The sequence below is a fragment of the Microtus pennsylvanicus genome, chromosome 11, assembly GCF_037038515.1.
Source record: "Microtus pennsylvanicus isolate mMicPen1 chromosome 11, mMicPen1.hap1, whole genome shotgun sequence".
Taxonomy (NCBI): Eukaryota; Metazoa; Chordata; class Mammalia; order Rodentia; family Cricetidae; genus Microtus; species Microtus pennsylvanicus.
Window position 1 is genome coordinate 77,784,215 of NC_134589.1, and position 23,485 is coordinate 77,807,699.

The 23,485-nt window shown below is 37.8% G+C and overlaps 1 protein-coding gene across 1 annotated transcript in view; it reads right to left on the reverse strand.

Annotated features, from left to right (window-relative positions):
• Positions 1-14,472, reverse strand: part of Atp10b (ATPase phospholipid transporting 10B (putative)) — a 223,183-nt gene extending 208,711 nt beyond the window's left edge. Inside the window, exons 1-2 of the mRNA XM_075941300.1 lie at positions 14,211-14,472; positions 9,203-9,250 (exon numbers count right to left, since the gene is read on the reverse strand). The gene's annotated coding sequence lies outside the window, so the exon portion shown is untranslated. The remainder of the gene's footprint in view (positions 1-9,202; positions 9,251-14,210) is intronic.
• Positions 14,473-23,485: the final 9,013 nt, after the last annotated feature.

Genomic DNA, 23,485 nt, shown 5'->3' on the forward strand with positions numbered 1-23,485 from the left:
TTTGCATTATGATAATTCCTTGCAAAAATTATTGATTTCTAGGTATATGAGACTACAGTCTCGTCACGTATCCAGGTGATCAAAAGTATTGCATCTCATCAGTCAATTCTCTATTGTTTCCTCTCAGCGTTGGTTAAATTCTTTCAAGGCTGCAAATCATCTTACTGGTCTAAGAAAGTTTGTGTATGTGCATATGGGGGGAGATTTTCTTTTTCCAACTAAGAAGGTTTTAAAAGCCGATGTTTAAAAGGCCAGTGATAGTGGACATTAAGTGGGTTGTTTCTATGCCTACTGCTATTAGTTGATATAAAATAGACATGATTTTAGATTTTCCTTCACAAGACCATAAATGCTTTGAGACCAAGGCTTCTATTTTATTCTTCTCCCTGACCCTTTAGTCACTAGCATACTGCCATGCTATTATCACAGCGGAGCCTTTTTAAATGTTTGTTGAGATAAATACTGAAAGGGAAAAGCATATTAGTGTTTATTTTCCTAAAATATGTCATGACTTCAAAACACAGCAGAGCTTCTGAAGTATGATGAAGTCTTTTTGCCAAGGTATGTTGTTCCCAGTGAAATTATAGTAAATGTCACACTTTTTTTGCCAGTCATTAAAATATCATTTATTGTTTGTTATCCTCCCTCAAGTTAATAGTCCCCAACAAAGATGCCATTCTGCAGAAAACAGGCAGTGCTTACAGAGTAGCACATAAATTGCTGCAATTTGTGACTTCTATTTTTCAAATATATAACAATCTGCTTTATGCCTTATCCAAGGAGAGTTTTTTTCTGTTATTTCCCCATGATCAGTCTCATTCTTGCCTTGAAGATATTCCAGTGCTTATTATTGGTTCACTAGAGTGGATTAATTATTCCTGTTCACAAAGGTGTTTAGGTCTCAAATGTGTGATCAAAGTTACCAGAGCCATATTCTTCCACGTCAGGATTCAGTGATGTGTACTCAGACTGTGGGCACAATTAGATCCTGGGCAATTAATTCACAATTAGATGCTCCTAAAGACAACTTTGATTGCCTTTGTAAAAGGATCTGACTCACATTTTAAAATCTTGGGTTTCTAAAGAATATATCATTAATTCTTAATGCTTCTCTCTTGCTTTTGGAGCACCAGGCTGGAAAATCACATGGGACAGTTGGAACAAGATTTCCCTTTTAGAATTTTCTTATATTAGACATGTTACTCATGGGTTTAGAATTTACCCTTATTCTCATTCCTGCTAGAGTAATCCAGGGAACACAAGAAATCAGGCCTAAATAGATCAGCAGGATGAGGTCTGGAGACAGCTCTCAAATCATAACATGGAAACAAGGAAAAGCTCAACAGGCGAGACCAGCCATCTTTACTTTTACAGCCAAGTCCCATTCCATGTCTTCTTGGAGAACCTCATAGTCCTCAACCCAGACTTTCAAAGTCAAGAATTAGAGTTAAACAAGCACTTTAAAGATGCCGAGGAAATATGTGAAATTGTGTCCTTTATTAAAAAACACCATTCAAATATTTTCTTTGGCTTTCCACATCTATCAGTGTTTTAATTAAATAATACATTTTAATTAACATGCAATAATTGCACATATTGAACAGGTACAGTGTGATATTTTAGCACTTGTCTAGAAAAAGAGTTGACCATGTTAGGGCAATAGCGTTTTTGTCTGTCATATCTTTATGTATGGTATTGTCAGTGTATGTATGTATGTATGTATGTATGTGTATGTGTGTGTGTATGTGTGTGTGTATGTGTGTGTGTGTATGTGTGTGTGTGAGAGTAGGTGTAGTATATAATATAGCTATCTCCCTGCACTTCTTTCTTGTAACTGTATTGTTTGGTACCCATTACCCAAATTTCCTTGATCTTCTGTCATCTTTGCTTTCCCCAGAAGACAAGACAATGTTATTCAGTCAAAAAAAAAATAAAGTACCGTCTTTTAAATCATAATTTGCAGAACTGGGTGGATATCATCATGGTAGGTAAATGCTCCCCCATTAAGCTATATATCTAGTCCTAAAATGTGCTGACTTGAAAGATGTTAAAAGTAAACGAAGAGATATATATTTTTTCAGTAAGTGAAAACTGTAAGAAAGAAGTTGGAATATTATTGAATAGATTAGACGTGATGACAAAACCATAAAATTCTATACTTTCAATCTGTACTTCACAATGACAACATAACAATTATGTGGAGGTAGATAAGTGTCATTAGTGAAATGGGATGAGTAAGAATATCCTATTTAAAACAGCAATGGGTGACGGAAGAGCAGGGTACAGGAGGGTTTATGGGGAAGAATGACTAACATTAAAACCTTTGAAAATGTCTTATGGAACGCTAATACTGTAGAAATTTCCTAAAATATATACATGTACACGTGTAAAAGATGCTTGCGTGGAGTTACTATATAACAGGGGTGGGGCGGGGATGAGGAGGATGTTTTCCTTCCCCAGACAACACTGGCTAAGAAGTAAAAAGCCCAGAAACATGTATGGGTTACCTCTTTTTGTGTTTCTGGTCAGTGGGTCTTTCCCAAACATTTCAGGCTATTACCCTTGCTCTTAATTGTCCTCCTGAACTTGGTGGTAACACCACATACCATAGTTAGAGTGCATGGAAAAACCAAGCTGGTACCAACCTCAAAGATTCATTCCTCCTGGAAAGCTTAAAGCTATTAAATAGTACCATTAGGTGCCATGTATGCTGCCAGGGGATGAAAGCCAACCTCAGTCTCACCTAGCTGTGAAGCCTGTAAGCTGTAACAGCTACTGCCCTGGAAAGAGACACCCATTGGTGTGATAGTGGTAGAAATATTATGGGCATAAGCAATCACTTTCTGATTGGATGTAAAGCCCAAAGATAGACTCATGTCTGGTATCTGTAACTGATGTAAAACAAATAACAAACAAACAAACAAACAAACAACCCCTAACTGACTGATTAGGTCATAGACCTTAGGAGAGAACCCAATACTATTATTCTGCTATCTAGACACAATACTAAATTACCCCTTAGAGCTTTTAACTTTCTGCCCATAGATTTGTACATCTCTTAACCATTATCAGGGGAACTTCCCTTTGAAGTAGATGGTGATTAATACGCAGACCGGCAACTAGTCAGCATGCACAGATTAAGAGACCGGAAAGTACGTGGTTCTAACTGGGACATCTATATTACACCTGTTTCTCCTGAGGCTCAGGGATCATTGTGGAAGAGAGGGGCTGAAACAGTGTAAGAAAGACAGGAAGTGGGTGTTGTAGGTAGCAAGCTTTGCTAGATATGACAGTTTAGCTGCATATATGAACTCATAATGGCTTAGGCTTCCATGAATAAGAGTTGCTTAAGGTCAGACCAGTGAAAGATCTCAGCATGGATGCTGGTGGTTATGGAGACCTGTCCAGCTATTGGCAGCTGATGGCAGAGAGATGGTCACTTTTCTTTATGAGTGCAGGCCCCTGGGCTACTCATGCTTCTATAGTTAGCCCTCCATCCATGCACATGTACGTAGCCCTAAATAGGCTCAGTGGATATTGAATTTCAAAAAGAGAGAAAGCACATGAAATTTGGAAGGAAAAGGAGGAGGAAATAGGAAAGGATTTGGAGAGGATGCAATGGGGGTCAGTGGATTGGATCCAAACACATTATATGCATGACTCTCAAATAAAATATTTAATAAAAATAAGATGGCAGTAGGAAAGTGAAACGTTTAAAAAATTTTAAATATAGACTAAATATAAACAAAACTTCAAGTTTTGTTGAACGACACTAAAACTGGTTTGAACAAGCGAGGTGGTATCTATCATTCCTGTTCAAGGCATCTCAACACAGTCAAGATCCTACTTTTACTCTTAATTTAATTTTTTTTTTTTTTGGTTTTTCGAGACTGGGTTTCTCTATAGCTTTGGTGTCCTGGAACTAGCGCTTGTAGACCAGGCTGGCCTCGAACTCCCAGAGATCCGTCTGCCTCTGCTTCCCGAGTGCTGGGATTAAAGGCATGCGCCACCACTGCCCGGCTTCTTAATTTAATTTTAAGTATAATGCATTTCCAACAAAATACTAACTTTGCTACTAAATTAGATATATTGATTTTTTTAAATAAAATCCAAAAGTGATATAAGACTTGGTAGGAGAACAGTGACCAGAGAAAGCTGTAGGGGTGTGTTTGTGCTTCATGGCATCTTTTGGTACTATAATCTCTTCAGGTAACTGTGTGTCATTGGTTCACTATGAGACAGAGAATTCTAGAATAAGGTAGATTTAGAAACCCAGTGTGTCACAAGGTGATGCCCTGGGTTTTCTCGAGAAAAGATTGTAAGATAATTATGGTGTTGTTGATGATAATGATGATGATTTTTTAGATTGTATTTTTAGAGTTGGAGAGATGGTTTGACCTTTTGCAAAGGACCTGGATTTGGTTCCCTGCACTAGGGTTGGGCTTTATGTACATGTGGTACATAGATAGAAAAACAGGAACACACATATACGTATAAACTAAGAAACATTTTTAAAAGAATATGTTTTTAGTAATGTTGCTAGTCAGCTGAATAACAATTTAAAATATTATTTTACAAAATAAAATAGATCCAATTTATTTTTATGTACAAAAAGAAACTCTAAATGAATCATCATTCAAAATATACATTAACAATCTTTTCCAGCACTGGAGAAAATCTGGGCAAAACTTCCTCTAATTTGGACCTATGGAGAATTTATTCCTAGAAGTCCAGATGTGAAAGCAGATTAATAAATTAATTATATAGGGCAAACCACCTTGAGATAAGTCAAAAACCAATTGCAAATAAATAGTATTCCCAACATACCACAGAAAAAGTTTAGTATCCTTAACAAATAAAATATTTACTACTAGAAAGAAAAACAAATTATAATACTATTGAAACATGGGCAGAGGGAAAAAATACAAAATTTATAAAATGATAGAGACCTGGGTTTTAAATGTATGAAGTGATATTCAACATCACTTACATTGAGACAAATGCTAGTTACATTCCATTGACACGCTAGTTCTCATTGCTCAGATCGGTGAAAGTTCAAAGCCTGACAATAAGTTTTCTCTGGGCTGCGGGTAAACAGACTCCCATAGGCACTGCTAAGAGGAATGCAAAATAAGGGACTGTACAATCTTTACTGAGGGGACTTTGGCCTTCAACTATTTTTCTGTTTTCAAAAAGTGTGTGTGCGCGTTTGTGTGTACCACAGTCCACATGTGGAAATTAGGTGACGGTTTTCAGGGTTTGATTCTTTCTTTTGCCCGTGGATTCTGGGGATTGAATTAGTGTCATTAGGCTTGCTGCAAGGTCCTTTATCCACTGAGCTGTATCGCTGGCCTGGCACTAATGACTAAAACAAAATATGCCTCCTTCCAGTCAGCAATCCAAGTTCTATGAGTTTGTGCTGAAGACACAATCCAAATAGGAAGACATGTACACTATTTTACTTATTTCAATGACATCTAGAAGAAACTATTGAAACGTGAGCATAGTAGACTGGCAGAATAAATGATGGTACATGCATTCATGGATCCATTCATTGCCTAGTTGTGAGTAGACAGGGTTACAGTTCATTACATAAGTAGAGTGATCTCGGAGAAGTATTAATAAACGAAAAAAAACCTTTTTGCAAAGATCTTACACATTACTTTGTGTAAAAGACACAAGGAGGAAGAAGAAACTATATACACATATACTTGTTTTATTAAAAGAATGAGAGGAGGAAAAAAAAATCAGATACATGTTTCTGGCTTTACAGGACACCATTAGTCTGATTCTACTTTTTACATAAGTTTTGGTAGGCAGAAGTGTGTCAGTTCTCTGAATAGTAAAAATAGATCCAAAAAAGGAAGAAAACATAAAGCTCCGAGCCTCAGATGGTGGTTATATAGACCTGTTCACTTGGGTATAAAATCATCAAACTCAAGATTAGTCCTCAGTGTGCATTTGAGATACATAAAATTTGTTATATGAAGCCCCTCATTCTGAACAACAAAATCTAATAGAATTCACATCAATTGTTGAGCCTCCCTTTGAAACTGAAGTCAAATTAAATGTTGTAGTCCCTATATAGCTGGGGAAGATACATTCTAAGACCCTATATGACAACTATAAGGAAGTATAGTAGTGAATTCTGTATATACTCTACTCTTTCTACCTATTCACTATATAGTATGATAAATAGAGTAGGTATCCTAAAAAAAACCAATAAAACCAAAGAATTGTAACATTCTACTGTTGTAAGATTTATTTAAGAAATCTATTGATTATTTCTGGAATTTTCAATGTAACATCATTTGGAATGATGTAACTATGACTATAGAAAGGTGAAATGGCAGGTGAAAGACTAGTATCTTTTTTCCTCCTTCAGTACCTTATCCACCAATCTGTAATTACAGGTTTACATTCCCACATCTCTGACTAGATCAAGAGTTTAGGAAAGTCATGGACCATATATCATCTGTTGCTCATTCCATAGTGCATCAAACATGATGTCATGGAAGGTATCTAATTCCTACTTAACTAAAAATGAGGTGGGAAGAATCTGGAAAGGTGGCGCAGTAGTTAATAGTGATTATTTCTCTTGCAAAAGATCAGCATTTGTTCCTCACACCCACATTGGGTGGCTCACAGAGGCTTTAATTCCAGCATGTCTGAAACCCTCTTCTGGCCTCCATAGGGCCCTGCATTCACATCTACACACCCCTCCCATACACAAACACATAATTAAAAATAAAACACATCTTACAAGACATTTAAAGGAGTAATAAAATGACGCAGGTACACATGGTTTTCTTTTCTCCACCTTATCCAGATGCCTCAGCAATATGGTTTTTAGACTATGTCTAGGCTCTCCTTTAAAAGATTCTTATTAGTTTATGATTATTTGTACCCTAACCTGAAGGAGAATACATTTGTAAAGGGAAGAGAAGACAATACAAACATATATAAAAACAAAGATTTTCTTTTAATATATATAATAGAATTACAACATTATTCAAGATGCAATCCATGAGTCAGTATCAGTAGGCAAAATCCACAGAAGCTGCTAAGACTTTGAGCTTGACTCATTCTTATTTTTCTATGGCCTTGAGTCCCATCATTAAATTATTTATTTGAAGCCTCTGAGTTCTTTTTAAGTAAGCACTCATAGCTATAAACTTTTATCTTACAAAGACAAATCCACATTAATAGACAGAGGGAAAAATAAAGACTAGGGTAGAGATTAATGAAGAAGAGACTAAAAGGAACACTACAAAGAATAAATGAAACATAATTTGCTCTTGGAATAGAAAAACAGGACTGAAAAATTCTTGCTCAAACTAACCAAAATAAAAGACCACAAATCCATAAAATTAGAGATGAAAAGGGGACGTTATGATAGATACTAATGAAATTCAGAAAATCATTAGATAATATTTAAAAAACCCATAAATTCTAATAAACTGGAAATTCAGAAGAAATGGTTGGATTTCTAGACACTTGTAACCTGCTAAAATTAAATCAACATGATACAAACAACATAAACAGATCTATAATGAGCAGTGAGATTGAAGCATTATTAGTCTTGTAACAACAAAAGCCCAGGGCTAGATGGATTCTTGGCTGAGTTCTACCAATCCTTAAAACAAAAATCTAATAATAAATCTCCTCGGGCTTCTTCTTAACAAAGAAAGGAAAGGAATGCTATAAAATTCGATTAATGAAGCAAGAATCACCCTGATAGTCAAGCTGTATAATAACACAACCATAAAGGAAGACTCTACCTCATTTATTCAGATGAATAGAAATGTTTAGTAAGACACTTGCAAAACTGAATTCAACAACACACTAAAAAGACCAAACAACAGGGTCAATTTTGATTTCAGTCTAGGAATGAAAGAACAATTCTACATATGCAAATCAGCTAATGAAGCATAATACATAAGTAGATGTAGGGACAGAAATTACTCAGTTATTTCAACAAGGTTTAGAAAATGTCTCTGGCAAAGTTCAAGATGATGCATGATAAAACCCTCAGTGTGAGTAGGAAAAAAAGAAACATAATAAACCCTACATATGACAAATATATAGGTAAACACAATGAATGAAGAAATACTGGAAGCATTTCCTCTAAAGTTAGGAATGCAGTCAGCTTGTCTCTCTCCCCCTCATTCTTGAATAGAGTACAAGGACTGTTAGCTAGAACAATTGAGCAGAAGAAATGAAAAGGAGACATGTATGAAGGGAGAAATCAGGTGGACCTTTAATTATAGGTGATATGATCCTGCTCTCAGAGCTTCTGAAACATAGATCTAGGAAGACAGTTCGTTAGTCAAGTACCAACATGTGGTGGACCTGGTTTTGCTTTTCAGAAACCACTTAAGAAGTCTGGCCATGATGACAAGGCATAGCCTTATATTTCTAACACCGGGGCAGCACATGCAGGAAGATAATGGAGCCTGCGGCAAGCCAGTTGAGCCTACTTGTCCAGTTTCAGGCCAATGAGAGACCTCATTCTACCAGCAAAAGGAGGATAATATCTTCTGGAATGACATGAGCAGTTGTCTTCTGGCCTTTGCACATCTGTACACAGATGTTTATGTACACCTTCATATGCATACGTACATGTACACATGTACAAACATATACCCACTCAACCAAAAACAACAATGCACCCCTAAAGACTCCACCAGAAAACTTTCAGAACTAAAACCTTGAGCAAAGTAGCAGAATTCAAAAATTAACATACAAAGATCTGAGACTTTACCTGGGGGTCTTTCTCCCGCTGTCTATACTGCATTCGCTCTAATTAGGTGTTCTGATATCGCTCTTGTTTTATTTCTAGCGATGTTTGATACCCTGGGCAATTGACTACTGTCTAGTTCTTTTGGACCAGGGAAGCTAGTTTTCATGGCTCATCTTCCGAATTAGCTTCTCCTTTTTATAAATACAACACCCTTTCAAACCTTGTTTATTAATTATATTACTGTTTGTATTTGTTTAATCACTTAACAGAAAGACACGCTTGCTAACAATAGCCTTTATAAACAAGAGTTAGAATAAACCTAGCTAGAGGTAAAAAAATCTGTACAATGAAAAATTTTAAACACTGAAGGAAGAAATAGAAGACTCTAGAAGATATAAAGATGTTCATAGAACAACAGAACTAATCTTGAGAAAATGTGTATTATTGAAAATGACTTACAGATTTAATGCAGTCTCCACATGGCTTTCAGTAACATTCTTCACAGAACTAGAAAAAAAAATACTAAAATTAGTATGGAATCCTAAATATCCAAAATAATCTTGAACAGAAAAAAATTAATGGTGGAGGTATCATAACACTCATTCTCAAATTATGCTACAAAATTTAATAACCGAACCAGTATGCTAGGGGCACAAAAGCAGACATGCAGATTAATGGAATGGAAACTCCAGAAATAAATCTATTCTGGTACTTCCACCTAATTTCTGACAAAAGTGAAGAACAATCCATTAGAGAAAAGATAGACTCTTCATAGAAATGGTGCTGGGAAAATCAAGTATCCATGCATAGCAGAATGAACTAGATTTAATGTCTCTCACCTTGCACCACATTTTATTCAAAACGGACCACAAGAGCTTAATATAAGACATGGAACTCTGAAACTTCTAGAGGAAAAACAAGGATATGGCTCTTTGAGATATATAGGCAAAGGCTTTCAGAAAAGCACTTCCAAGATCAAGAAATAGTAACAAGCATTGATTGCTGGGATTTCATGATATTAAGAAACTTTTGCTCAACAATGAAAACAATAAACAGAGTGAAGAGGCATCTCACAGAATGGTAGCATATTTGACAGCCATGGTTTTATGACTAGATTTTAGTTGCATACATGTTTACATAAGCACTTAAAATATTTTGGTTTAAAATTGTATGTCTATGTGCACATCTCTGTGTGGGTGAATGCATGTGCTCATGGACGCCAAAAGATGGTGGCAGAACTTTAGGAGCTGTGTTACAGGCTGTTCAGACTCCTTGACATGGGTGCTCACATAACACATGACTGAGAACAGTGGTCTAAAGTTCTAAAGATGAGGGGAGTCAGACTCCCCATTCCTTCCACATCATGATGGCCAAGCTGTTTAATTCCCATGGCTATCCCACAGAGCTAAATGATGCATGTCAATGACCCTCCATGGGCAGAACCTTGGACACACATTGGCAGATAAGTGAGAACTCAGAGGGTATTATCTGTTCTGGTGAATTCCAACATGATCATCTTCCTCTTCACAATTTTGTGAAGCTATGACACTGTATTCTCCGATTACAGAAAAGGAAACTGGAAAGAATTTTAACCCTTGCCTTAAGCAATTATTCTTAGTTAAATACCTGCTCAATCAAATGGGTTAGGCCTCTTTAATAGTCATGTACTTGAAGGTCAGTACAGAATTTTATGATTAGAGAAAAATTTCTCATTATTGCTTTCTTATTTATATTTTAGGTGTGTAAATCAACAATAATATCATAAACAATAAGTAAGCTGACGAGCACGATCCCTGACATCATAGCATTACAGTGTTGAATTAGTCCTTTAGACATGGCTTCGCCGCACCCCCCACCCCCACCCCACCATCCCATGTCATGGTATGCTGAGGGGAGAACTTCTGGGAGGTGCCTGCCAGGGAAAAATCATCCTGTTCGACTGTGTTGGAACTTGTACAAGACCGAAGAAATGCTGTGTTCCCTTTCTTCCTCCTTAAATAGAATAAGTAGTCAAGAAAGTCCCTGGAGAAGTAACAAGATCTGATTGAATTTTTCAGTTTTTTGTTCTGTTATTCTATCAACTTCACTTGACAGCAGAGGACAAACTGCCTTTCAAATGCTGTAAGTGAACGCACCAGTGATTCCGGAGGAAAAACGCGGGTTATTAAGTGGGAACAAGTCTCTCTGAATATATTTACACCAACTTGGGGAAACCATTGTCCTCAGAAACCTCTGTGACAATCTATTTTCTAGTCTCAGCAATGCTTTAAGTTTGACAGATGATAATAAAATACAGCGAAATTACCTTTGAGCTCTGACATGTACAGCCATCTCTGCATTCTTCATGTTTTGATTTTTTTTTTTTATTTTTCCAACACAGTCATCTATTTTCAATGTTATTCCCACGTACTTGAGTCTGATGTCAGGGGAATAGAGCTAGTGAGACCAAAGCCATACTCGTAGGGGATACAAAATGTATTATCTGTATATGTTTACATCTATGCCCAGTATGCATGTACCAACACATATTAAGAATCAGAAGGACCTTTCATCTCATTTCTTTCTTCATTATCATCAGTCAAACAAAATTGAAATAAATACACCGCAAAGGTCATATAGCAAACTAGTATTGAACTCAGGCTTGACACCAGACCCTACCCAAGCAGAGGATCTGCTGTAAATTGATGGCTCCTGGCAGAGACGAATAAGTCAGTTTATTTTGGAGACGTGGCTCCCGGGAAGTAGCCCATATTCCTAAGGTGGATGGCACCGCACCCATGTGCACATGTGCAGCACCAATTGGACAAAAAAAAAAGAGGACAGGGGGTATGGGAGAGGGAGGAGTCTAGGAGCAATAGGGGGTGGAATAAGGGTAGATGCAATCAAAATACTAATTAAATTATATTATACATATATATATATGTATGAAATTCTCTAAGAATTTTTTTAAAGCAGGTTTGAGGGAATGTTTATGTGGCAAAGACCTAATGAGTTCTGAGGACAATAACATCCATGTTTCATTTGTCAGTGCTCCTCTATTATAACGTCAGCTTCACTGTCATTTGGCCCATGAGGAAAGTCAGGGTGAGAAAGTAGCATCAAGCTAGGAGGAAACTTCAGTTGATAAAGTGTTTACTGATCTATCAGTCACGGGGACCTGAGTTTAAAATCCATACCCTATGTTAAAAACAACAAACAACCAACAACAAACCAGGCAAAGTGATGAGTGCTTTTAATTCAAGCATCATGGAGGCAGAGGTGGAGATAGATGATGGATCACTGGGGCTCACTGGCCAGTCAACCTAGCAGATCCAGTGAATCCCAGACACCAGTGAAAGATCCTTCTTGAAACAAAGCAAGCAATCAAAAATGAACAATAATAAAAACAAGGAGGATGACTATGGAACAACTTCCGAGGTTGACCTGTTATCTTAAGAATATACAGGCATGTGCAAGTACACACATATACCACTCACCCACCCACCCCTACACACACACACACACACACACACACACACACACACACAGAGAGAGAGAGAGAGAGAGAGAGAGAGAGAGAGAGAGAGAGAGAGAGAGAATATAAATTGCACAACTAATAAAGGGTCTGAGAGGTGCCAACAGTGTTTTGGGAATAAAGGCATAGACTATCACAACCAACTCTACTCAATCTTAAGCATGTGTAACCTAGAGAAACAAATGAAAATATGAGAAGGATAAAACAGCTCTAGAAGTTTTAGCTCTCTAGAAGTCAATGTCACTGAAAAAGGAGAAATTAATAATAATCAGCAAACATAGAGCTCCCTACATTCCCAGCATGACTTACGAATGTCTAGTCAAGTTTTTCTTTTCGGAGAATGAGTACATAAAGCCAGTCACAGGAAATCCAGCCTGCGTGAATCTACTTGAGTCAAATTGGGCACTTATTTTCCCTTGTCATGTGGTAGATACTGTGGAGAATTACCAGGCAGTAGACCCAAGCCTGGGTGGAGGACCACAAGCCTTGAGCTCTGGCATTTTGCTTAAGTAACTCATATCTCATTTCTCTAGATCTGAGTTTCACCCCTTTAAAAGCAGGCAGTTGCAGCAAACTCCCGTCTTCCTCTGAGCTCAGATCTTTTGGAACGGTAGCCTCCTGCAGCCCGATTATAAATGCCATATGCCTCAAAACATAACACCCTTCTGAGCCTAAGGAGAATATGGTTTGATTGTAAACTCAGCGTGTGCCCTTCAACCTTCAGAAAAGGGCCTTTTAATTCAAGCCTATGTACAGTTCCCTGCAACAGTCTTTAAGAAACACACTGGGAAACCTAAGAGCGCCTCGTCGAGTCAGGCAGAGATCCAGCATCAATGGGTAGAGAGCCGAAGAAATGAAACATCTGACGCAGTTTTAAAAAGCCATCGACGGCAATGATTTGAGAAGCTCAGTCGGTGTTATTAAGGGTAATTATAGAAACATGTAGAAAGAAAACAACATCTGTGCTTTGCCTGATTAATGGCTTAATGTAACAGCTCATGGATTAATGGAATAACACTCCACGTGCTCCCCGGACTACATTTGCAAGATCCGAAAACAGAGGGGCAGGGGAGAAGAAAGAAACAGGTGCCAGGTTGGTGAGCGAAGTCAAGCTCCACTCTGACTCCTGCGGCCAGAATTATAAAGCAGTGTAAAGTGACTTCTATTATCATGCATTGCTGGGGATGTAACTTTCGGCTCCCCAATGACTTCTTTCAAAACTGACCTTTCATCTTGTGACTAGAGATGGGGTACCACTGGCCTGATGGCGCGCGCGCGCACGCACGCACGCACACACACACACACACACACACACACACACACACACACACACACACCAAACCAAAAACCATTCAGTTGAAGGTGCTTACCAGAGACCTACCTATGGGCACAAAGCTTTTTCTGGAGGGCACAGCTAACCATCAGAAACATTTTTTTTTTAAAACAACAGCTTCCTCTTTGAACTCAGAGGTAAGCCAAAGTTCCCAGGTTCCCAGTTATTATTTGGAAACCCTGCAGGGTGCCAGCTTTTCCATTTTTCCTGAGGAAATTGAAAAGCCGTACAGTGAGCTCATCCTTCTCCTCCGGGCTGTACTTTCTTTCTATTTGAGAACAAGCCTCTAATTCCATCTGCTTTTCCAGGCTACACCGGATGAATGCAGGATATGTTATTTATCATAAAACATGTTCAGGCACATCCACGCTACAAGCTCTGTCACGCAAGGAAATAGCATTTGCCTTCAGCTTATCATAATGAAATCAGTTGCAGGAAAATACAATGTTCTATCCGAGAAGGTATGTGGATCGTGTGCCCAGCAAGCCAAATGAAATTTCAAACACAGCATTTAAAAAGAAGTAGTTATACCCTGGGCCGGATTCAGAATTTAGGATCCGTGATGCTAAGAGTCAATTATACCCACTTTGTATCTGTGAAGCCAGGATGCTTTTACTTACCCCAGCAAAGCCGAAGTCCCTACTGAGATGACTCCATTAGAAGCTACGGCAAACAGTCCTTGAGAGCGGTATAATTTCTGTTGTAAAGCATGGTTGAAGCTTTTCTCTTCTCTAAGGCATTTTTCATCTCTCCAACTATGTCAAGGCAAGGCCTTAAGCTAATAGCAATTCGGTAACTCGGAGAAGAAATATAAGAAAGAAATAATCGTAACCAATGAAACAAAAGGCAACAAGAAGCTGCCTCACTAGGCCCAGGAGTGAAGGAGAAGAATAGCAAGCCTGTGAGTGTGGGGCCCAGGCCTAGAACAGTGAAGGCTGTGTTCTCCTCTCGGCTCCACATGGATAGAGTAGCATCACTGTTAGACGTGGCTCTTGCGCTCCTTTCTGCCAATCATTGAGCCTGCCATATAGGAATTCATAAGGGGCTGCATTCTCTACGCATGGTATAAAAATGACTTTGCCTATTTTGTTTTGCAAAGCATGTAGTTAAGTGTGAGACAATTATAACCTTGTTGCTCTTCTTTGGAGGCCTGGAATGGAATTCAGTTGCTGGGTTTCAAGAGCCCTTAAGAAAGAAAAGATTTTTTTGCAGTGACTTTTATATGTGTGAGGGTGATGAATTCACTTTTAAAGTTTCAAAGGTCTCCTTTTGCAATAGTTGTAGTTTTTACTGATTACTGTTTGATTATACCAGATGTGAAGAGTAATATATCATACTTCAGACATAACAAAAAAATTCAGAATTATATATAGGTTTACTGATAGCTCTGATTCACATATAATCCTTTTACTGAGCTGCTTGTAACCAAAGTAAATAGAGTAAATGTTAGAAACCAGTTGTTCCATTGATGGATAGCAATGGATGGATCCATGAAGCAGAGACAAAGTAGGAGAGTCAACAAGTCTATCTGGAACATAGAAAGAGGAGAACATCTTCAGGTTTGGGATTCAAAGGACGTGGAAAAACAAACATAATACCGAATGCCATGATTGCTGAGGTACTTGTTAATTCTTCTATGAACCTAGAGTCACCTGAGCAGAGGGAACCTCAATCAAGGAGTTGCCCAGATCACACTGCCTGTGATCAGGTCTGTGAGATATTGTCTTGACAGGTGATTGACATAGGTGGGTCGAGCCCGATGTTGGTGGCACCATCCCTAGGCAGGTCTGAGTGGCTGTCAAAAAGTTAGCTGAGCATAAGCCACAGAGCCAGTGAGCCAGCAAGTGGTGTTCTTCAATAGTTTCAAGTCAGTTCCTGCTTGAGTTCCTGTCCTGACTTCCCTCATTGATGGACTGGAACCTGAAGCAGAAGCCAAACAGGACCTTCCCTCCCCTAAGTTGCTTTTGATCGTGGTGCTTTCCACAGTAACCCACAGAGAACTAAAAGAGCTGGATTAGTGATTGTGAAGTTTATATGTTATCATGTATCTTTCCAGAAATCAAAGAAGAAATTTGGACATAGGAAGACTTTTCAAGAGGAAACATGCTTCTAAAATCCAAATTGCTGTAAAATGGAGATGAGAAAGCTTTAAGAGCATAAAAACCCACCTGACCATTGATAGTATCCAGAATTTTTAAGAGAGAATCTTGGCACCTTATAGTGCACCATTTGCAAAGTATGAGTACCTTTTAAGCTCTCTTTCCTGTTCCCTTCTTTCGCAGACCCCTGGCTTCTAGGAAGAATGTGACACGGAATCACAGTCTGGTTAGATTTCTGAATATTCATACCATAAAGGATCTAGCGGTCATTTAATGCTCTGCTATTTCCTTGTATCATAGGTGGGATGCTGGGATTCAGGGAGGTGGATAAGTCTACTTAAGGCCACAGAGGAAAGTACTAGCAAATACAGCTTCAAGGCATAGGGTAGCCATTCACTACAAAGCATGATTTGATCCAGAATGTTAATAGTTCTGAGGATGAGATACTGACCAAAATATATCCTAAATTTCTAACATGATGGAACAGGAGACTGCAGATCTGATTTATTGAGTAAATGACATCAGTGTAAGGTTTTTTCTTAGGCTAATTGTGTCTCTTTATCCAGATAGCTGCTAAGCAAACTTAAAGATGCAATGTGAAGGAATTTAAAGTCTCAGCACAGGCCTATACCCATTAATTTGATTTGTGAAATAAGTTTTTACAAGCGAAGATAAAATAATAATGAAAAATCTTCATGCTACACAGTATTTACGGCCATGGAAAGGGTCAGCCAAAACCAACAGCAACTGCAGGCTACCTTAGGATATGATGAATTTCCTGGTCCTTTGCCATTTACTAATTTGTGTAAAAGTCAATGCTCCTATAGCAGATGCACACAAGGTTGCTGACCTATTGACATATTTTGCTTAATTGGCATAGACTTCAATTTTAAATTAATTGGGAGTGCTCAGATGTTGGGAGATTTCTCATTATAATGCAGGCTCACATATTTTATGGAACAAGGCATCAAATGCTGAGAGAGAGAGAGAGAGAGAGAGAGAGAGCGAGAGCGCTAGTCTCACAAATTAAGAGCTTGCCACTATGGAATAACAACAATAACTTTGGCCAGGATCTGGTTATCCCTATGCCTTTCCTGCCTTACTTCAGTAAGCTACCTTTTCTGCCACTATATTGGAGTTTCTAGATAAAAGGAATATGTTCTGTCTTAATTTGCTTACTTTTGCTGTGAAAAAACGTTGACCAAAACCAATCTTGGGAGAAAAAGGCTTATTTCATCTTTCATTCCCAGCTTGCAATCCATTACTGAGTGAAGTCAATCAAGTCTGTACCCTATTTGGTCACTTTTTTTTTAAAAGAAAAATTCACAATTTTCGCCTTTTTATGACTTTGCTCTAAATTTTTCAGTTAGTTAAAAGGTGACTGATGAAGGAGAAACTGATGATTTTATTTCAGCCACTTGGATAGAGTACCACAGTTCTCCTTCCTACACATCCCATCAGCTTGTTCATTTTCAGAATATAAAAACGCGAATCAAATGTCCCCAAATAAATATTTTGCCTATTGTGTATGTAAATTAGCATGGATAACTTACTAGAATTTGCATAAAACGAGTTTCAGAATAAAAATGCAGAATACTGATATGAAATGTGTTTATAACCAAAATTTAAATATGTATTTTCTAGAATCAGGTCACATCATCAGGAGGTCACAAAAAGGAGTCTGGGTTTCTTTGAGTAACAATTTATCCAATTTAATGCATGAAGGAAAAAGAGATTAATTGTGATGTTCATAAAAGGTTTTTTTTGCATTGTTTATGCTGTGAGGTAGATGGTATATATAATGATTAATGTCAAATGTAAGGAGAATTAATGAGCTGTTGGGAATATATTCATTACATTTATACAGGACAGTAGTTCTCACATTGGGGATCTTTATACCCTTCAAAATTGTTTAGGACTCAATGGGATGTTTATGTGGATTGCATAACTCGATTTCCTTGAAGAGACACTCAGAGTTAGAAATTTTAAAGTAATGATTCTTATTTCATTTAAAATAAAAATATACCCACTTTATACTAACATATATGGCACATTTTATCATATATAACTTTTATATAACACTAAAGCAAAGAAGAACTTAAACATCTTTAGTGTTAAGGATAGAGATTTGCTGGATGGTCATATCTGTTTACAGATTTTATCCATTGTATTATCATATTGCTTTGATTGGTCTGTGAAGGGAAATCTAACTTCATACATTTTTAGAAAGGTGTTGATCTATAGACTCTGTGAGAGGGTTTGGAGACAGCGATGTATATTTGGCAATGTTATCATTTTGGGTATTTAACAGAACATCAACTTAGGTGTTGTGAAGGTATTTTGCAGGCTTTATAAAAGTTACTAATAGTTCAAGACTTGGGGTTGGAAGATGGCTCAGAAGTTCACAATGCAAGCTGTAGCTTTTGAAAACCTGAATTTGGTTTCCAGCAACTATGTAAGGTGGCTTATAATTGCTTGTACCTCTGACTCCTGGGAATCTGAAATCCTTTTCTGATCTCAAGGTGTATCCTCATTCTGAGGCAAACACTCATACTTGAAAATCAAACAAAAATAAAACATAAAAAAAAGAACAAAATGAGTTGACTTTAAATTGGAAAGATTCACCTGATGACCTGAGTGAGTCTGACTCAGTGGCTTGATTTGCCTTCCTATGGTCTTCACACTTGCCTAGCCAGCCTTCCAACTGCAAGTCTCTTAACATACGTCTCCAACTGTGTCTGTTTTTCTGATTGAACGCTCACAGATACAAGCACCTCTTAACGTCCTTGAATCTCATAAAATATATAGTTATATTTTATACAGTGTTTCTTGCCCCTAATGTAAATGGCTGAACCTAATCATTATATAAAGCCAATAGAACAGTTTGTGATCTCTCTTCTCAGAGAGAGCATTTGTCAAAAAGCCCCAGCAAGCAGCTCTTAGTTTTTATTCTTAAATTCTCGTTTGCCATTCCACTCCTTTAGTCCTCTCACCCTTATTGGCTTTAACAATCGGTGTCTATTTATTTGTGAGGATAAGTGGATCTCCAAGCATAATAGCTAGATTCATTTAAAAGGATGAATGGCAGTGCCACAAAACATCAAGGAGAATTAGAATATGGTTTCTCTTTTAAAGTGAAATATTTTACTTAGGAGCCCATTGACATATGTGCTTTTATTTGTATATAACAGAAGTTAAGTATCTGTTTCAAAGGAATTAGATATCTGAGCTGTATATTTTTCAGAAATCATGGCTACTATAGAAATATAAACGAAAAATTAAACGAAGCTATTATATAACAGCTTTGTACATAATGTTCTATTCATTGAATTCAGGTTTTCAAGCTGATTTTTCTAGGTAGATGGGTGCATGTCTTAGTTACTCTTCTATTGCTGTGAAGAGACACCATGACCAAGGCAGCTTATAAAGGAAGGTGTTGCTTACAATTTCAGAGGGTTATTTGACTATGACCATCATGGCAGTGAGCATTGGAGAAGGCCAGCATGGTGCTGAAGCAGTAGCTAAGAGCTTTATGTCCTGATCCACAGGAGAGGAGAGGGGAGGGGAGGGGAGAAGAGAGACAGAGAGGAAGAGAGAGAGAAAGACAGAGACAGAGAGAGACAGAGACAGAGAGACTAGGCTTGGCATGGGCTTTTGAAACCTCAACGCCCACTCCCAGTGACTCACCCCACCCAATAAAAGCAAACCTACTCCAACAAGGCCACATCTTCCAATTCTTCCCAAACAGTTCTATTCCCTGGTGACAAAATATTCAACTATGCAAGCCTATGGGGGCCATTTTCATTCCAGCCATCACAGGTGATTTTCTAGTTTTCCAGGCCTTGTACCTACTTAACTTCACATATTTGGGATAAAGGAAAAATGAGATCTGGAAACAGAGAGAAATACCCTTCATATTAGCTAGATATGCTAACTAGGATTGTGAGTAGCTACTTTGTGATGGCTAATCTCCATTGACAATTTGACTGGATGGAAGTTAATCTAGGAGACACACCTCTAGGCATGTCTGTGAGGGTGATTCCAGAGAGGTTTAACTGAGGAGGGAAGACCCACTTTGAATGTGGGCAGCAGCATCTTATAGACTGGAGATTCCCTGACTGAATAAAAGGGTAGGAAGAGAGAAGACAGTGAGTACTAGCGTTCACCTTTCTCTATTTCCTGATGTGAGATGCAATGTGAGCAACCTCTAGGTACCACACATTTAATGATACACCTTCCCTCCTGGGATGGACAGTACTCTCAAATGGTGAGAACAAATGTATTCTTCTTTCCTTAAGTTGCTTTTGTAAGGTATTTTATCATGACAGTGAGGAAAGAAATCAGAGTCAGGTGCGTGCTAGCACACACCTTTAATTCCAGCACTCAGGAGGCAGAGGCAGGTGAAGCAGGTGAATCTCTGAGTTCAGGCCAGCCTGGTTTACAGAGAAAAGCAGCCAATAAGCTACTCTAAACCTTCCAGGTTGTAGATCACTATGAGTCAATACATTTAAAGTGATGGATGAGACACAAAGCAGAAGATGAAAAGGTTGCCTCAGAATTTATGTGAGCCAATGTTAGCATATCACTGATTAAGAAAACTGTTCCAGAAAGATTAAGTATTTTTTTTTTGAGGTCACAAGTCAGTGTCTCCACCAAGACTGTCTTATAACTTCTAATCAGTATGCTTCCTAAACTTTATACACTTCACTTTGTACTGCTTCAACATTGCTTTCTGTTCGCGCGCGCGCGCGAGAGAGAGAGAGAGAGAGAGAGAGAGAGAGAGAGAGAGAGAGAGAGAGAATGTATTTGTTTTAGAGAAATGTGTTCCAGAGCTCCAAAGACTCCTAATACCATTCAACTCTTTCAAGGTTCGCTCCATGTGAAAAGGTAGCTAAGCCTTTGGGAACTCTAGAAATATATACAGAGTCAGTCTAGCAGTCACAGTGGAAATATCTTCCTGACATATCCCATCTTGTCAAACTCCCAAAGAAGACATGGATTGGTTCAGTTTTGACTGAATGCTTCTCCCGGGGGCAATCACTGTTGCCACAGTGGGGGAAATGCTGGACACATCAGGTGAAAGGAACAGCTCAGTGTTGGGGTCAGCATTTTTAACTCCAAGGAGTGTGTACCTCCCAAGAAAAGAGGATTTTCTTATCAGGAGCCAATCTAGACATACCCAGATTTAGAATATTATATTTTAACTCTAAAACACAACTTTGGGAGCAGAAGGATATGCAACAGAAGGAAATATCTAAGAACAGAAACTTAACAAGCACGAACACGAGGGAAAGAATGTTGTTTTTCCTCTCAGCGACTTGGGTCAGCATTTATAATAATAAAGATAAAGACACTGAACTCCTAGATAGAGAAGACAAGATTGATTTACTATGACCTATATCAAATCAACTGTTCTTAATGTAAGACAGCTTACATTGTTAGAACATGCCTGGTATTTAATAAGCAGTTCGTTCGATTTATCTATATAGATTACTCATGTGATTTATGCTAAGGCCACTGCCTTATATAAACCCAAGCCTGTGATGATCAGTTAATCAAGTGTTATTTTATGAAGCCTCAATGAACAGTGAAAATTGTACTCACAGTTTCCCAAACTGCATAGCATTGCTTTTTGTGATTTTACAATATAAATTTCCAACCTCTGAACACTCTAGTTTGACTGGTGTGTTCTGAGTTGCTTTTAACATCTCAGTTCATATGGAATTTCACAATATAGCTAAAAGTATTATAGAATATGGCAAACTTAGGTTTCTACAAGGTCATCTTTCAAATAAAAAACCCAATTTAAATGCAGCACAAACTTTTACTTAAATTGCCACCTAACCTCAGAATAATTATAAAGAAAAGAAAGAGTGATTCTGGATTTTATAAGCCTTATAAGGTCAGAAAGATAATATAAAGTCAGGGTTAGGAACTAGGGTTTGCTTAGACATTTCTCAATTCAAGTACTGACTTCTTAGTAACTCTATGAACATGGCCAATTTACTGCAGGTCCTCAAACTTTCTGACTTCACCTGTAAAGTGGGTCCATCAGTAGATAATTCATTGACCATGTAAGTGCTATAATAGTTGTAATAAGGTGACTTTTACACAGGGGCTAAAATAAAGAAATAGTACCTATTGCCAGTGCTAGCACATTACTGGGTAACATACAAACTTATCAACTTCAGTGACTCTTTTATATTTTCTCCAAAGAACCTTCCAAATTTCTTCATTTTCTTCCATTCTTCTATGTGGAATTATTCAAAATCAGAAGTAAATAGATTTGATTCTTTATCATAATTTACTTTGAACATAGCCGGTTGTTTTAAACATCTCTCCAACTTGCTTGTAAGCAACTTCTGAATTAATTACACCTTGATTTTAATTTTTTTCTTTCTAGGACCACCATAGGTGTTTATTAAATAATCAATAAATGTTGGTGAGGGATTACCTATAAGAAAAGAATTTCTTGTAAAATTTTATAAACTAAACTAGATAGTTTGATATAAGATGGCAATAGATTCACATACCCAAAATATGGATTGGGATGAGAATGAAGCAAAACATGCCCTTTTAATTGACCCACCAATTCCAAATTCTTGTATGCTTATTCTCACACATATGCACATAAATTTGTACTTTAAAAAATTTTAGAATTATTCTACTGTAGAAGGCACCTGAGCAAAGAAGGCAGTACAAGAAGAATTTTCTGCTAGCTTTAGCATTCATAATTGTCAATTTTGGCACCAGGTTTGAAGAGGGTCCACTTCATTATATGACCAAAACTAGTATCCATGAAACATCTCCTGGAAATCTGTTCTAAGGACAGTACACTTTGGCTGCCACAGTATGGCATTTTCAATAGATTCGAACATTGGATGCACCTACTAAGAGTTTTTCTTTATACCTCAGAAAAGCAGAAGCAGAGGTACTGAGTCTGTGCTCTCTCAGATTATGCTTCAATATTAGCAAGCCTCTAGTTACTGCAAGTCAGCTGGGGACACCACTTCACTGAAATACCACTAAAACCTTGTCATTCATCTTGGGAACAGCTAACACACTTACTAAGTAGCATCTACCTGCTTCTTACTGTCACCCCATTGTCTCCCTGGTTTCTCTTTTTCACTTTATTACCTGTATGACACAAGGGTCTGGTCACACTAATTTCTAGGGGCAGCCTTGACCTTGGTACCTGTACATGGTCAGGATCTCTTGTTGCTATGGCATGAGCTATGTTGGGTAAGCTCTTCACATTCATGCCCATAAGTGGCTCTCACTTCAATTGCACATCATAAATTAAACTAAACCAATAACTACAAAATGGGAGGCTCATTCTGGTTCTTCCGTCAACTTCAATATAGATTAATTCTCTAACAACTTCAGGATTTAATTTTCTGAGAAATTTGTTTTGGAAAGATACTTTAAATTATTTTCATAACAGTCAAGATTCAAATTATCATATATTCTCACTTTTTCATATTCTCATAATTCTGGAACTTTGTTTCATCTGTGTGTCTTTAATGAAGTATCTAAAAACACCCAGAATGTTTTTTTCCATGTTAAACTTGCTGTTATTTATTGTGTAGCATGTGCATTACAGGAAACAAAACACAAGAAGCCAAGAACAGTCACCCAGCCACATGCAGCTGCAAGTGTACACACATCAGGTAACTGAGGTAACACAGTATGCACCATGCTTGCCCCCACATTGTGATTATTCACCATATAAAACCCCACGCTACATGAGTATGTTGATAACCAAGAATACACCACGCCATCTCAATCTGTCAGAC